This window comes from Somniosus microcephalus, chromosome 15 (genome assembly GCF_052327205.1).
Source record: "Somniosus microcephalus isolate GS21.2 chromosome 15, FLI_Smic_1.0, whole genome shotgun sequence".
Classification (NCBI taxonomy): Eukaryota; Metazoa; Chordata; class Chondrichthyes; order Squaliformes; family Somniosidae; genus Somniosus; species Somniosus microcephalus.
The window spans coordinates 112,338,120-112,350,754 of record NC_141001.1 but is presented as its reverse complement, the minus strand read 5'-3'; the positions used below and the strand labels follow the sequence as shown (position 1 = coordinate 112,350,754).

At 49.0% G+C, this 12,635-nt stretch overlaps 1 protein-coding gene across 1 annotated transcript in view; it reads right to left on the bottom strand.

The window, feature by feature from the left end:
- Nucleotides 1-6,367: 6,367 nt before the first annotated feature.
- Nucleotides 6,368-12,635, bottom strand: part of LOC147107159 (doublecortin domain-containing protein 1-like) — a 731,408-nt gene continuing 725,140 nt past the window's right edge. Inside the window, exon 39 of the mRNA XM_086008298.1 lies at nucleotides 6,368-11,494. The gene's annotated coding sequence lies outside the window, so the exon portion shown is untranslated. The remainder of the gene's footprint in view (nucleotides 11,495-12,635) is intronic.

Sequence of the window (12,635 nt, the reverse complement as noted above, 5' to 3'; positions counted from 1 at the left end):
AGGGCATTCCGAACAGTCCACCCATGGACTGATTGTTTAACGTGAGATTCCTCACTCAGTGCTAATGCTAAAAGGGAGGAAAAGTAAGAAGCGATACCCACAAAAAGACAAGCCATATAATCAGAGATGTTTTTTGAACTGGAGATAGGTAAGTGACCTAATGAGGCACATGTGTGAACAATTATCTGGTTAATCCTCAAAGTGATGAGTTTAATTTAGCACTGACCATAAATACCGCTGGTGATTGCTCATAGCCCAGAATGAGGCGCGCTCCACTGCTTTGGGTGGTCTGACTGGAACAGAATACTCTGTATTACAGTTTGCTCAAATCTAACTTGCTGATATTGAGGAGAAGGTTCAACATTCGAATGCATGAGAGGAAGGGTGAGAAGAGGCCATTCGGCCCATTAGTCAGTCATTGTATCCATTAGACGGCGCAACCTCATGCACCAGCCTCCCAATCGTAACTCCTTGGGGAGGCAAATAATAAACTATGGCCAAATTCAGGGACAACTCTGGGATATCTCTCTTCCCCCACCCCCGCCTCCCCAAAACTCTTGGAGACCGTGTATCACTAGACTATACTTAATTAATCCATTCCCCCAATGTATCCTTAGCAACATAGGACTGCCTAGCAATGAGGGAAAAAAATACATTTCTACTCATCCAGCTGGTCCCAAGAATCACAGGTTTCATACCTCACTTTATCTCTCATACCCTTCAGTGGTTCTGTGTGTCAAAAATATATCCATTACCCTCCGCTGTGGCTCAGTGGGTAGCACCCTTGCCTCGGAGTCAGAAGGTTGTGGGTTCAAGTCCCACTCCAGAGACGTGAGCACAAATTCTAGGCTGACACTCCAGCGCAGTATCGAGGGAGTGCTACACTGTCAGAGCTGCCGTCTTTCAGATGCGACGTTAAACCGAGGCCCCATCTGCTCTCTCAGTTGGATGTAAAAGATCCCATGGGCACTATTTCGAAGAAGAGCAGGGGAGTTATCCCCGGTGTCCTGGTCAATATTTATCCCTCAATCAACATCACTAAAAACAGATTATCCGGTTCATTATCACATTGCTGTTTGTGGGAGCTTGCTGTGCACAAATTGGCTGCTGCGTTTCCTACATTACAACAGTGACTCCACTTCAAAGAGTACTTTGTTTACTGTAAAGCGCTTTGGGACGTCTGGTGGTCGTGAAAGGCACGGTGTTAAATGCAAGTCTTTCTTTTCTTAAAATTTTCATGCTCCTCCATTTCCACTGACTCCCCGAGTAGACTATTGCACACATTAATCACCCTCTGCACGAAGAGCTTATATCTTAACTGTGTGTCAATCTTTTCTCATCTAAGCTTGAATTCAATCTCTTTGGTGTCTTCTTTTATTTATTTAGTTCTCGGGATGAGAATGATGCTGGCACTGGGTCATCAGTCCTCACATCTAATGTTGTGCGTGAAGTCAGTCTTTGTGTGATTTGGCAAACCCATGCTATGGATTTCAGGAAAGGATAAAAATAAGCGTCCTTCATCAATGCCTGAAGCAGGCACTAGGACCTTTGCATATGCAAATGAAGAGCCTAGCGCTTGTTTGAGGCCCCCCCCCCGCCCGCACTTCAAGATTGGTTCGCCTTGAGGCGCCCCCACCAGCGCCAGCGGCACTCGGGAAAACCAGGCCTAGGGATCACCTGCAACTGACATGCAAATACCAGCGTAGAGAACTGTACTTAATTTGCGTGTGCATGTGTGTTCTGTATGTAGAACCTTTAATGTAGTAAAACTTCCCAAGGCGCTTCACAGGAGCGATTATCAAACAAAATTTTAACACCGAGCCACGTAAGGAAATATTAGGACAGGCGACCAAAATGCTTGGTCAAAGATATAGGCCTAGAAATTGGGTTTTGGCTTAGCCAGGGCTTACGCGCCGGAAGTTAGTGCCGGCGCTAAGTCCCCTGCGCGCGCCAAAAATTCAGTGGCGCCGCGCCCAAACGGCTGCCGGCGCTACTGAAGGGTCTTATCGCCTGGAAAAGGGCACTAACTGCCGTTTCGCGCCGCAATTCCGGCGCTGCGGCACCCGATGCGGTGCGGCAGGCTGGGGAAGTGCAGGCCTCCTCCTTCCGTTAAGGAGGAGCTGCCTGCACCCGGCCGCGGCCCGCGCAAATCTGCTTAAAAATGAGCCCGGCACCTCGGACAAGTGCCGGGCTTGCATCTGTTCCGGGGGGGGGGGGGAGAGAAGTCCGGGGAGGGAGCTGTGGGCAGGCGGCCGGCGGGAAAGCGGCCGGCCGCCGCGGGGCCTTTAATGCGCCGGCGCTAACTGCAGTAAGGCACCTCTGACAAAACGCTGGTTGCGGCTGCCACGGGCGAGGCGGCCACAACTCAATTTCGGAGTTCGGGCAGGTTACCACGGCAACCGGGACGCTGCGCACACCGATGACGTCATCGGTGCTGGCGCAGCGCTACCGGAGCAACGCCGATTTAGGGCCCCAGGGAATTTCACTACTGGCCATAACTCCGGCGCAAGGCCCTCTAGCGCCTCAAATGAGGCGCTAAGGCTACTGAATTTTCAGCCGATAGGTTTTAAGGAGCGTCTTAAAGGAGGAGAGCGAGAGGTAGAGAGGCGGAGAGGTTTAGGCAGGGAATTCCAGAGCTCAGAGCCCAGGCAGCTGAAGGCACAGCCGCCAATGGTGGATCGATGAAAACAGGGGATACGCAAGTGGCCAGAATTGGAGGGGTGCAGAGATCTTGGAGGGTTGTAGGGCTGGAGGAGGTTACAGAGATAGGGAGGGTTGAGGAATTTGAAAACAAGGATGAGAATTTTAAAATTGAGGTGTTACCAGACCGTGAGCCAATGTAGGTCAGCGAGCACAGGGGGTGATGGGTGAACCGGACTGGGTGTGAGTTAGGACACGGGGCAGTGAGCACAGGGGGTGATGGGCGAACGGGACTGGGTGCGAGTTAGGACACGGGGCAGTGAGCACAGGGGGTGATGGGCGAACGGGACTGGGTGCGAGTTAGGACACGGGGCAGTGAGCACAGGGGGTGATGGGCGAACGGGACTGGGTGCGAGTTAGGACACGGGGCAGTGAGCACAGGGGGTGATGGGTGAACGGGACTGGGTGTGAGTTAGGACACGGGGCAGTGAGCACAGGGGGTGATGGGCGAATGGGACTGGGTGCGAGTTAGGACACGGGGCAGTGAGCACAGGGGGTGATGGGCGAACGGGACTGGGTGTGAGTTAGGACACAGGGCAGTGAGCACAGGGGGTGATGGGCGAACGGGACTGGGTGTGAGTTAGGACACGGGGCAGTGAGCACAGGGGGTGATGGGCGAACGGGACTGGGTGCGAGTTTGGACACGGGGCAGTGAGCACAGGGGGTGATGGGTGAATGGGACTGGGTGCGAGTTAGGACACGGGGCAGTGAGCACCGGGGGTGATGGGTGAACGGGACTGGGTGTGAGTTAGGACACAGGGCAGTGAGCACAGGGGGTGATGGGCGAACGGGACTGGGTGTGAGTTAGGACACGGGGCAGTGAGCACAGGGGGTGATGGGCGAACGGGACTGGGTGTGAGTTAGGACACGGGGCAGTGAGCACAGGGGGTGATGGGTGAACGGGACTTGGTGTGAGTTAGGACATGGGGCAGTGAGCACAGTGGGTGATGGGTGAACAGGACTGGGTGTGAGTTAGGACACGGGGCAGTGAGCACAGTGGGTAATGGGTGAACCAGACTTGGTGTGAGTTAGGACACGGGCAGCAGAGTTTTAGATGAGCTCAAGTCACTGGTGCTCTGATTTCTTTTACAAACTCTAGCCTATCCTACTTCAGCAAGATGCTGTGGACCTGACTGAATTGGGTGGTCATTAACTGGGGTTCAGTCCATCGGAGGCATTCAGATGTCGGCCAAATATACACACCATACTACTACGACATTCATATGATGGGCAAAGCTTATAATGAGATGTCTAGTTTGGCCCTCCATTCGATGGCCTCCTGAGATGCCAAGTGGAGAAACGAGGTGCCTCCCACAACAGATCTCAGGGGGCAGCTTGATGTGATGTGTTCCACGGTCTGGGACTCACAACCACAGTCACATTTTGGGCCGTCCCTCATCTTCCACTTGTGGAGCAGGAGGTCGCATCGCCCACGCCCTATGCGGATTGGGTTGAGCGCCGTCCACTGTCTTCGAGGGAGGTCGAAGCTAGGGACCTCTGCTGTTGGGTCAGTGATGAGGTGTCGGTTCTTTATGTTGCGTACGTCCCACGATTCCATCTTTCTGGACAGTGGGTCGATACCAGCTGCATGAATATTGGCTGCTGTTTCCCAGAATGGCCGGTGCGATTTTAAGCGCTTTCATGGTGGGTTTTTCAAGTCTTTGTGAATGGGAAGGTCGATGCTGCTCATGATTTTTTCCATCTCACGGAACACAGTAGCGTCACGGTGAATGGCAGGTGGGGCAATGCGGGACAGCACCAGGAGCCGCTCAGTTGGAGTGGACTTGAGCGTCCCTGACACGTTCCTCATGATGGCCTTTAGCTGCGCGACCACGATCTTTATGTGGCAGCTGCAGGACCATGAGGCAGAGCAGTATTCTGCAGCAGTGTAGACAAGGGAACTGTTGCGGTGCGAAGTGTTCACGCCGTGACTTATGAGTTCGACTTACAAAATAATTTATAATGCTCTAAGTCTTGTGTGAGCTGTTAAAAGAAGTGCTACTTCCCCACACGATTCTTTGCCCATTAGCTGTGGCTCAGTGGGTATCACTCGCGCCTCGGAATCAGAAGCTTATGGATTCAAATCACTCTCCAGAGACTTCAGCAGAAACTTTAGGCTGACACTCCAATGCAGTACTGAGGGAGTGCTGCACTGTCGGAGGTGCTTGGATCAGAAACATTAAACCAAGGCCCTGCCTACCCGCTTAGGTGGACGTAAAAGATCCAATGGCACTATTTCAATTGAATCCTGACTAATAATTATCCCTCAACCAACATCATTGAAACAGATTGGGGGGAAAAATTTGGTTGATTAGCGCCTCTCATTAGTGCCTCCGGGGAGGTGGGCATTATTGGAGCGCTAGGAACTTAGCGCCCAAGCGCGGCGATTTTAGCGACCAGTCATTTTGCGGAGGCGCTAAACACTACCACCATGATCTCCTGCGCCCGCAGATAGTGACGTCAGTCGAGCGTGCAACGCCCCGATAGCGCCCCGGACCGGATATTGAGTCGCGCGCCCTGCCTTAGCGCCTGCCGCTAGGAATGACAGGTTGAGGGGAACATTTTCAAATCGGGAAGGGGCTGTGGGAGCGCTATTTAAAGGTGGGGCTTCCTGCCTTTTCTTGTCGGCAAAATTTTTGGTACATGCAGGTTGAGAGGGAGAGAGATGTCCGGAGAGATTTAACTCTGTCCTGAGGAGTTTTGGTCCTCAGCACCACTTTTGAGGTTCCTAAGCGCCGAGCTCTTTCCCTGGGCCTATCCATTAGTGCTTCCAACACAATTGCTTTAGAGGTCTCTCCAGGCCAAGGTTCAAGGCTGCAATGAGCAGGGTGTGGCTGGCCAGCAAGATGTCCCCTCCCCTTTAAGAACTGGATGGCACCAGTCTGTCTGGCTTCCATGGTAACGGACATCGCCTGAGCTTCGGTTGCATTCTGAGGTAACGCCTCGCTCCCTGAAGTTAGTGCCTTAAGAGAGGTGTGTAGCGCCTGATTTAGCGCTCCAATCACCTCCAGGGGCGATAGAGACGAATTTTGCAGTCGGAGACGATAATTAGCGCCAGGCGCTGAACTTTGCGCCCGGCCGATATTAGCACCCCAAAATGGGCGATACCCAATCTTTCCCCCTTTATCTGCACATTATGACATTTCTGTTTCTGGGAGCTTGCTTTGCTCAAATTGGCTGCCGTGTTTCCTACATTACAACAGTAACTCACCAAGGCTTCTTCGGCAGCACATCCCAAATCCGCGATCTCTACCACCTAGGACAAGGGCAGCAGATGCATGGGAACACCACCACCTCCAAGTTCCCCTCCAAGTCACACACCATCCTGACTTGGAAATAAAGCGGCTGCTCCTTCATCGTCGCTGGGTCAAAATCCTGGAACTCCCTCCCTAACAGCACTGTGGGAGTACCTTCACCGCACGGACTGCAGCGGTTCAAGAAGGCGGCTCACCACCACCTTCTCAAGGGCAATTAGGGATGGGCAATAAATGCTGGCCTTGCCAGCGACGCCCACATCCCAGGAACGAATATTTAAAAGAAGTACTTCATTGGCTGTGATGCGTTTTGGAACGTTCTGCGGTCATGGTAGGCATTGTAGAAATGCAAGTTCTTTCTTTTATTAGACTGCAACACACGATATAAAATTAAAATACATGACGATGAAGAGTCATGTCAAAAATGAATATTCCTTTGATTTATTCAGCAGAAACTCTTAAAGTACAATGATGGCTCGTCTGATTTCAATACATTCTCAGTTTGCAGTTAATTGTGGATGGATCAAACCACTGACAGAATCAAACAGAAACACTGGCTGCATAACAATGATTTCAGAAGATATGCCGCAGAGAAAGGTTTTGAAAAGCCGAAGCAACCGTCATTATACCCCGTCAATGCTAAAACAGCACAGGAGAAGGGTGCTTAGAGCCTGACCGCAGAATTAAAATGCCAATGTATTTTCTTTGTAGAGCCGCTCCAGTCCAAGTTAACTTTCTCTCTTCCTGATGCCTTTTAATATTCAGTAGCAATTAATTATAGTCAGGATGCTGCAGTGCACAGTAACAGTGCTGCGTGTAACCCGATTCTGTTCAGTCAGCAAGCTGTTAATCAAGGTGGAATTGAAGCACCGCTTTAACTCCAGAGATCAGCAGCAGCTTTGCTGCACCACCTATGATTGTCTTGGTTGGGATGCTATGAGCTAAGCGATCGTTTATGATATTAGTCTGCACTTAGAATCATAGAAATTTATGGCACAGAAGGAGGCCATTCGGCCCATTGTGTCTGTGCCGGCCCATAAAGAGCTCTCCAGCCTAATCCCACTGTCCAGCTCTTGGTCCGTAGCCCTGCAGGTTGCGGCACTTCAAGGGCATATCCAAGTACTTTTTAAATGTGATGAGGGTTTCTGCCTCTACCACCCTTTCAGGCAGTGAGTTCCAAACCCCCACCACCCTCTGGGTCAAACAAGTTCTCCTCAACTCCCCTCTAATCCTTCAACCAATTACTTTAAATCTATGCCCCCTGGTTATTGACCTCTCTGCTAAAGGAAATAGGTCCTTCCTATCCACTCTATCTCGGCCCCTCATAATTTTATACACCTCAATTAAATCTCCCCTCAGCCTCCTCTGTTCCAAAGAAAACTACCCCAGCCTATCTTTCCTCACAGCTAAAATTTGCCAGTCCTGGCAACATCCTTGTAAATCTCCTCTGTACCCTCTCCAGTGCAATCACATCTTTCCTGTAATGTGGTGACCAGAACTGCACGCAGTACTCCAGCTGTGGCCTAACTAGTGTTTTATAAAGTTCAAGCATAAGCTCCCTGCTCTTGTATTCTATGCCTCAGCTAATAAAGGAAAGTATCCCATATGCCTTCGTAACCACCTTACCTAACTGTTCTGCTACCTTCAGGGATCTGTGGACATGTACTGCAAGGTCTCTCTGTTCCTCTACACTCCTACCATTTATTGTGTAGTACCCTGCCTTGTTAGCCCTCCCCCAAATGCATTAACTCACACTTCTCCGGATTGAATTCCATTTGCCACTTTTCTGCCCACCTGACCAGTCCATCGCTATCTTCCTACAGTCTATACAGCGTTCTTTCTATCGACCATACGGCCAATTTTTGCATCATCTGCAAACTTCTTAATCATGGCCCCTTACATTGAAAATCATTGATATGTACCCCAAAAAGCAAGGGACTTTTCAATGAACCGTTTGCCAAATGTTCAGAATGACACACAGAGTGAAGATTTTCCAGAATTTCAAAGCCGTGCACGGTTTTAGGTACTGAAAAAGTTAAAACGGGGCTTCTTTCTAAACTGAGCGCTTTGTAATGTGACCTGTCACACTCCAGCCCTCGTCCTATGACATCACCTGGTGTGGCAGCGGTCCCGTCTAGTTAAACACACTCGATTGCAAAAGCTGCTTAAAAGCTTTCTATTTATGTTTAAGTGCAGATGGCTCGATCTAAAATAAACACATTTAGATTTTTACTTTGCAGCACGAACCTATAATTAAGTTAGAGTGTAATTAAGGTACACACAACCTCCCGTGGGCTAGTTTTTATGAAGTGAAATCTAAACATGCCTTTGAGCTTTGAAGTTTGCAGCTTAAGTCCTGACCGATGGCTACGGGATTGTCAACGGTCCAGAGGCACTTTTATATTTGCACGTAACCCCATGCAGTTAAGGGAGACTGCTGCTCTCGCCTCTTTTAACATTCAGAATGTGGGGCCAACTTTCATACTGAGCCCCACAGACAGCAAACCCACGGGAACCAGCTCTCCGCGGTTTGCAACAACATCTTGCATTGACAGGAAACACTTTGGTATCCGGCACCGACGGGACCGGGATGGTGCCGATTGATTAAAAATTCCGGAGGACAGAGAGGGTTATCTACCGAGGCTATTTTTAACAAACAAAAATAAAAAAATTCAAGAAATGTGCAGTATACAGTAATTGGGTACTCACCTACAGAATGTTCTCTACCACAGAAGGCAGTTGAGGTCAATTCATTAAATATATTCAAGAAGGAGTTAAATATATTTCTTAAGGCTAAAGGGATCAAGGGATATGGGGAGAAAGCAGGGACAGGGTACTGAATTTGGATGATCAGCCATGATCTCATTAAATAGCGGAACAGGCTTGAGGGGCCGAATGGCCTACTCCTGCTCCTATCTTCTATGTTTCTATGCTGTGTTAAATGGATGATGGAAGATGCTTGATTAAGTACAGTACTGCCAGTTGAGGGTAATCCATAACGCTTTAATTACTTAACAGTAAAATAAAACTTATACAGTAAGCAGAAAAATGGCGGATCGGAAGAGACTACCGGCAGCGCGGGAGAGTCAGACTCCTGTTATTGAGGTGTTCGGACTTCCGACAGCGCCAAGAAGCCGAGTAGTGGCAGTTTGGGGAACTACCCCCACTGACTAACTCGGCCACCGCGGGAGACTCGGACTCGGCAACATTTCTGGTTATTGAGGTGTTGTTTTCAGAGTGAGAATTTTGCCGGTTAATAGAGAATTCTAGATATTTAGGTGCCATTTAAACGAAAGTTTTCTGTATATGGCGCCATTAACATGGTAAAACGTCCCAAGGTGCTTCACAGGAGTATAATCAGACGAGCCGTATAAGGAGTTATTAGGGCAGGTGACCAAAAGCTTGGTCAAAGAGGTAGGTTTTAAGGAGCGTTTTAAAGGAAGAGGGAAGGGTAGAGAGGTGGAGAGGTTTAGGGAGGGAATTCCAGAGCTTAGGGCCTTGGCAGCTGAAGGCACGGCCGCCAATGGTGGAGCGATGAAAATCTGTGATCTGCAAGTGGCCAGAATTGGAGGAGTGCAGAGATCTCGGATGGTTGTAGGGCTGGAGGAGGCGATAGAGATAGGGAGGGGCGAAGCCACGGACGGATTTGAACAAAAGGATGAGAATTTTAAAATTAATGGCGTTGCTGGACTGGGAGCCAATGTAGGTCAGCGAGCACGTTTAGCCAGAGGAAGTTAAGACTTAGCCACAGAGTTAGGTCTTTGAACGGGATCAGGTGCGAGTTAGGATGTGGGCAGCAGAGTTTTGGATGAGCTCGAGTTTATGGCGGGTGGAAGATGGGAGGCCGGCCAGGAGTGCATTGGAATAGTTGATTCCAGATGTAACAAAATCCAAGCTTGGCTAAGTCTTAACTTCCTCTGGCTAAACATCAGGAAGGCCAAAGCCATTGTCTTCGGCCCCTGCCATAGACTCCGCTCCCTCACCGCTGACTTCATCTCCCTTGCTGGCCACTGTCTTAGGCTGTTCAGGACTGGTTGCAATCTCGCCCTCCTGTTTGATCTCGAACTGAGTATCTGACCCTGTGTACTCTCCATCACAAAGACCGCCTATATCCACCTCTGTCCCCTACCGCAGTGTTTCTGACACCCTCACCATGCCATTGTCACCTCCAGACTCCAGTAATCTAATGCTCTCCTAGCCGACACCATCCATAGACTTCAGCTTATCCAAAACCATTGTCCATATCCTATCCCATACCAAGTCCTACTCGGGATGGAAGTCATGTTACAATTGTATAAAACTCTGGTTAGACTGCATCGAGAGGACTGCGTTCAGTTCTGGGCCCCGCACCTCAGGAAGGATATATTGGCATTGGAGGGTGCAGTGTGGATTCACCAGAATGATACCAGGGTTAAATTATGAGGACAGGTTGCATAGAATAGACTTGTATTCCCTTGAGTATAGAAGATCAAAGGGTGATCTACTTAAGGTGTTTAAGATGAGTAAAGCATTTGATAGGGTAGAGAAAGAGAAACTGTTTCCTCTGGTGCAAGAGTCAAGAACAAGGGGGTATAACTTTATATTTAGAGCTAGGCCGTTCAGGAGTGATGTCAAGAAGCACTTCTTCACACAGACTAGAGAAGCTGGGATTGTTCTCCTTAGAACAGCGAAGGTTAAGGGCAGATTTAATAGAGTTGTTCAAAATCATGAAGGGTTTTGATAGAGTACTTGAGGAGAAACTGTTTCCACTGGCAGGAGGGTGGGTAACCACAGGACACAGATTCAAGATAAGTGATTTTTAATGCAGTGAGTTGTTGTGATCTGGAATGCGCTGCCTGGAAGGGTGGTGGAAGCAGATTCAATAGTAACTTTCAAAAGGGAATTAGATAAATACTTGAAAAGGAGAATTCGGCAGGGCTGTGGGGAAAGAGCAGGGGGGAGTGGGACTAATTGGACAGCTCTTTCAAAGAGCCGGCACAGGCACGATGGGCCAAATGGCCTCCTTCTGTGCTGTATGATTCTTTGATTGTAGGATACAACGGCTGGAAACTGTCTGGGTAGCAGTGATGGATGTTTTGGTTGCTTGCTCTAGGTGTATTCAGTTTTCTGTTATAGTTGCTAATTTTATAAAGCTCACAATTTGCTTTATCAGACACCGAGGATCACTTAATATTGATCTTCTTTCTAATAGATTCCCATTTGTTTATTATCTAATTCTGGCCAAATCATATGCTTTGTAAGTTCAGCGTCCTGTCCAGTCAATGGGAGTCTTTGCAGTTTCCGCTCCACAATCAAAAGCTCCGCTAAACCAGCCGGCGAGAAGAGCGGCAGATTTATTTGTGGAACGATTTCACTGGCAAACGGCTCATCATTCAACTTTTCCCTGGAGCTCTCGATTTCCTGGCTTCAATACTGGTCCATTGCTGGGACACTGAAAGGATGGACAACAGGAATCCATTGCAATTTGGCAACTCCAGGCTCTTGTTGGGAATTTGCAGATTTTCAGAATTCCATCTGTTTGACCTTGAAATCCATCCTCCCTGCAATGAGAAAACCAGAAAATACAACTACCGGTTAGAAGGAGGTTACACTAAAAGTACTTTCACACCCAGCACTGAAACCGTCATTGGCTTTTGTTTTATGGCTAAGAAAAATGTTGTCTCGGCAACAGCGGAATGGCGGTGGAAGTTGGACCTAAGGTGCCCAGCAAACACCTAAATTGTGGCAGAACGGGAAACGCCAGGGCCGCAACCACAATACCGCTGGCTGACAATCTGCCCAGGGGCCTGGGGGTGGGTGGAATTTCTATCTGCCCCAAACATGGCTCCAGACATCAAAAGAGACGGGACCAAGGAGCATGCAAACCCCATGGTGGGAATCCTCTTGGCTCCCACCTCCCTTCACCCCAGTGATCTCAAGGGCTGCATGAGGGCCATTTGGAGGGTCAGGCCTGGATCTTGGCCTAGCAACCCCCGAAAATAAGTGGATAACACTGGAGTGTGTCAGTATTTACAGAGTATCCTGGGAGTGTGTCAGTATTTACAGAGTATCCTGGGAGTGTGTCAGTATTTACAGTGGATCCTGGGAGTGTGTCAATATTTACAGAGGATCCTGGGAGTGTGTCAATATTTACAGAGGATCCTGGGAGTGTGCCAGTATTTACAGAGGATCCTGGGAGTGTGTCAATGTTTACAGAGGATCCTGGGAGTGTGTCAGTATTTACAGTGGATCCTGGGAGTGTGTCAATATTTACAGAGGATCCTGGGAGTGTGTCAGAATTTACAGAGGATCCTGGGAGTGTGTCAGTAATACAGTGGATCCTGGGAGTGTGTCAATGTTTACAGAGGATCCTGGGAGTGTGCCAGTATTTACAGAGGATCCTGGGAGTGTGTCAATGTTTACAGAGGATCCTGGGAGTGTGTCAGTATTTATAGAGGATTCTGGGAGTGTGTCAATATTTACAGAGGATCCTGGGAGTGTGTCAGTATTTATAGAGGATCCTGGGAGTGTGTTAATATTTACAGAGGATCCTGGGAGTGTGTCAGTATTTATAGAGGATCCTGGGAGTGTGTCAATATTTACAGAGGATCCTGGGAGTGTGTCAATATTTACAGTGGATCCTGGGAGTGTGTCAGTATTTACAGAGGATCCTGGGAGTGTGTCAGTATTTACAGTGGATCC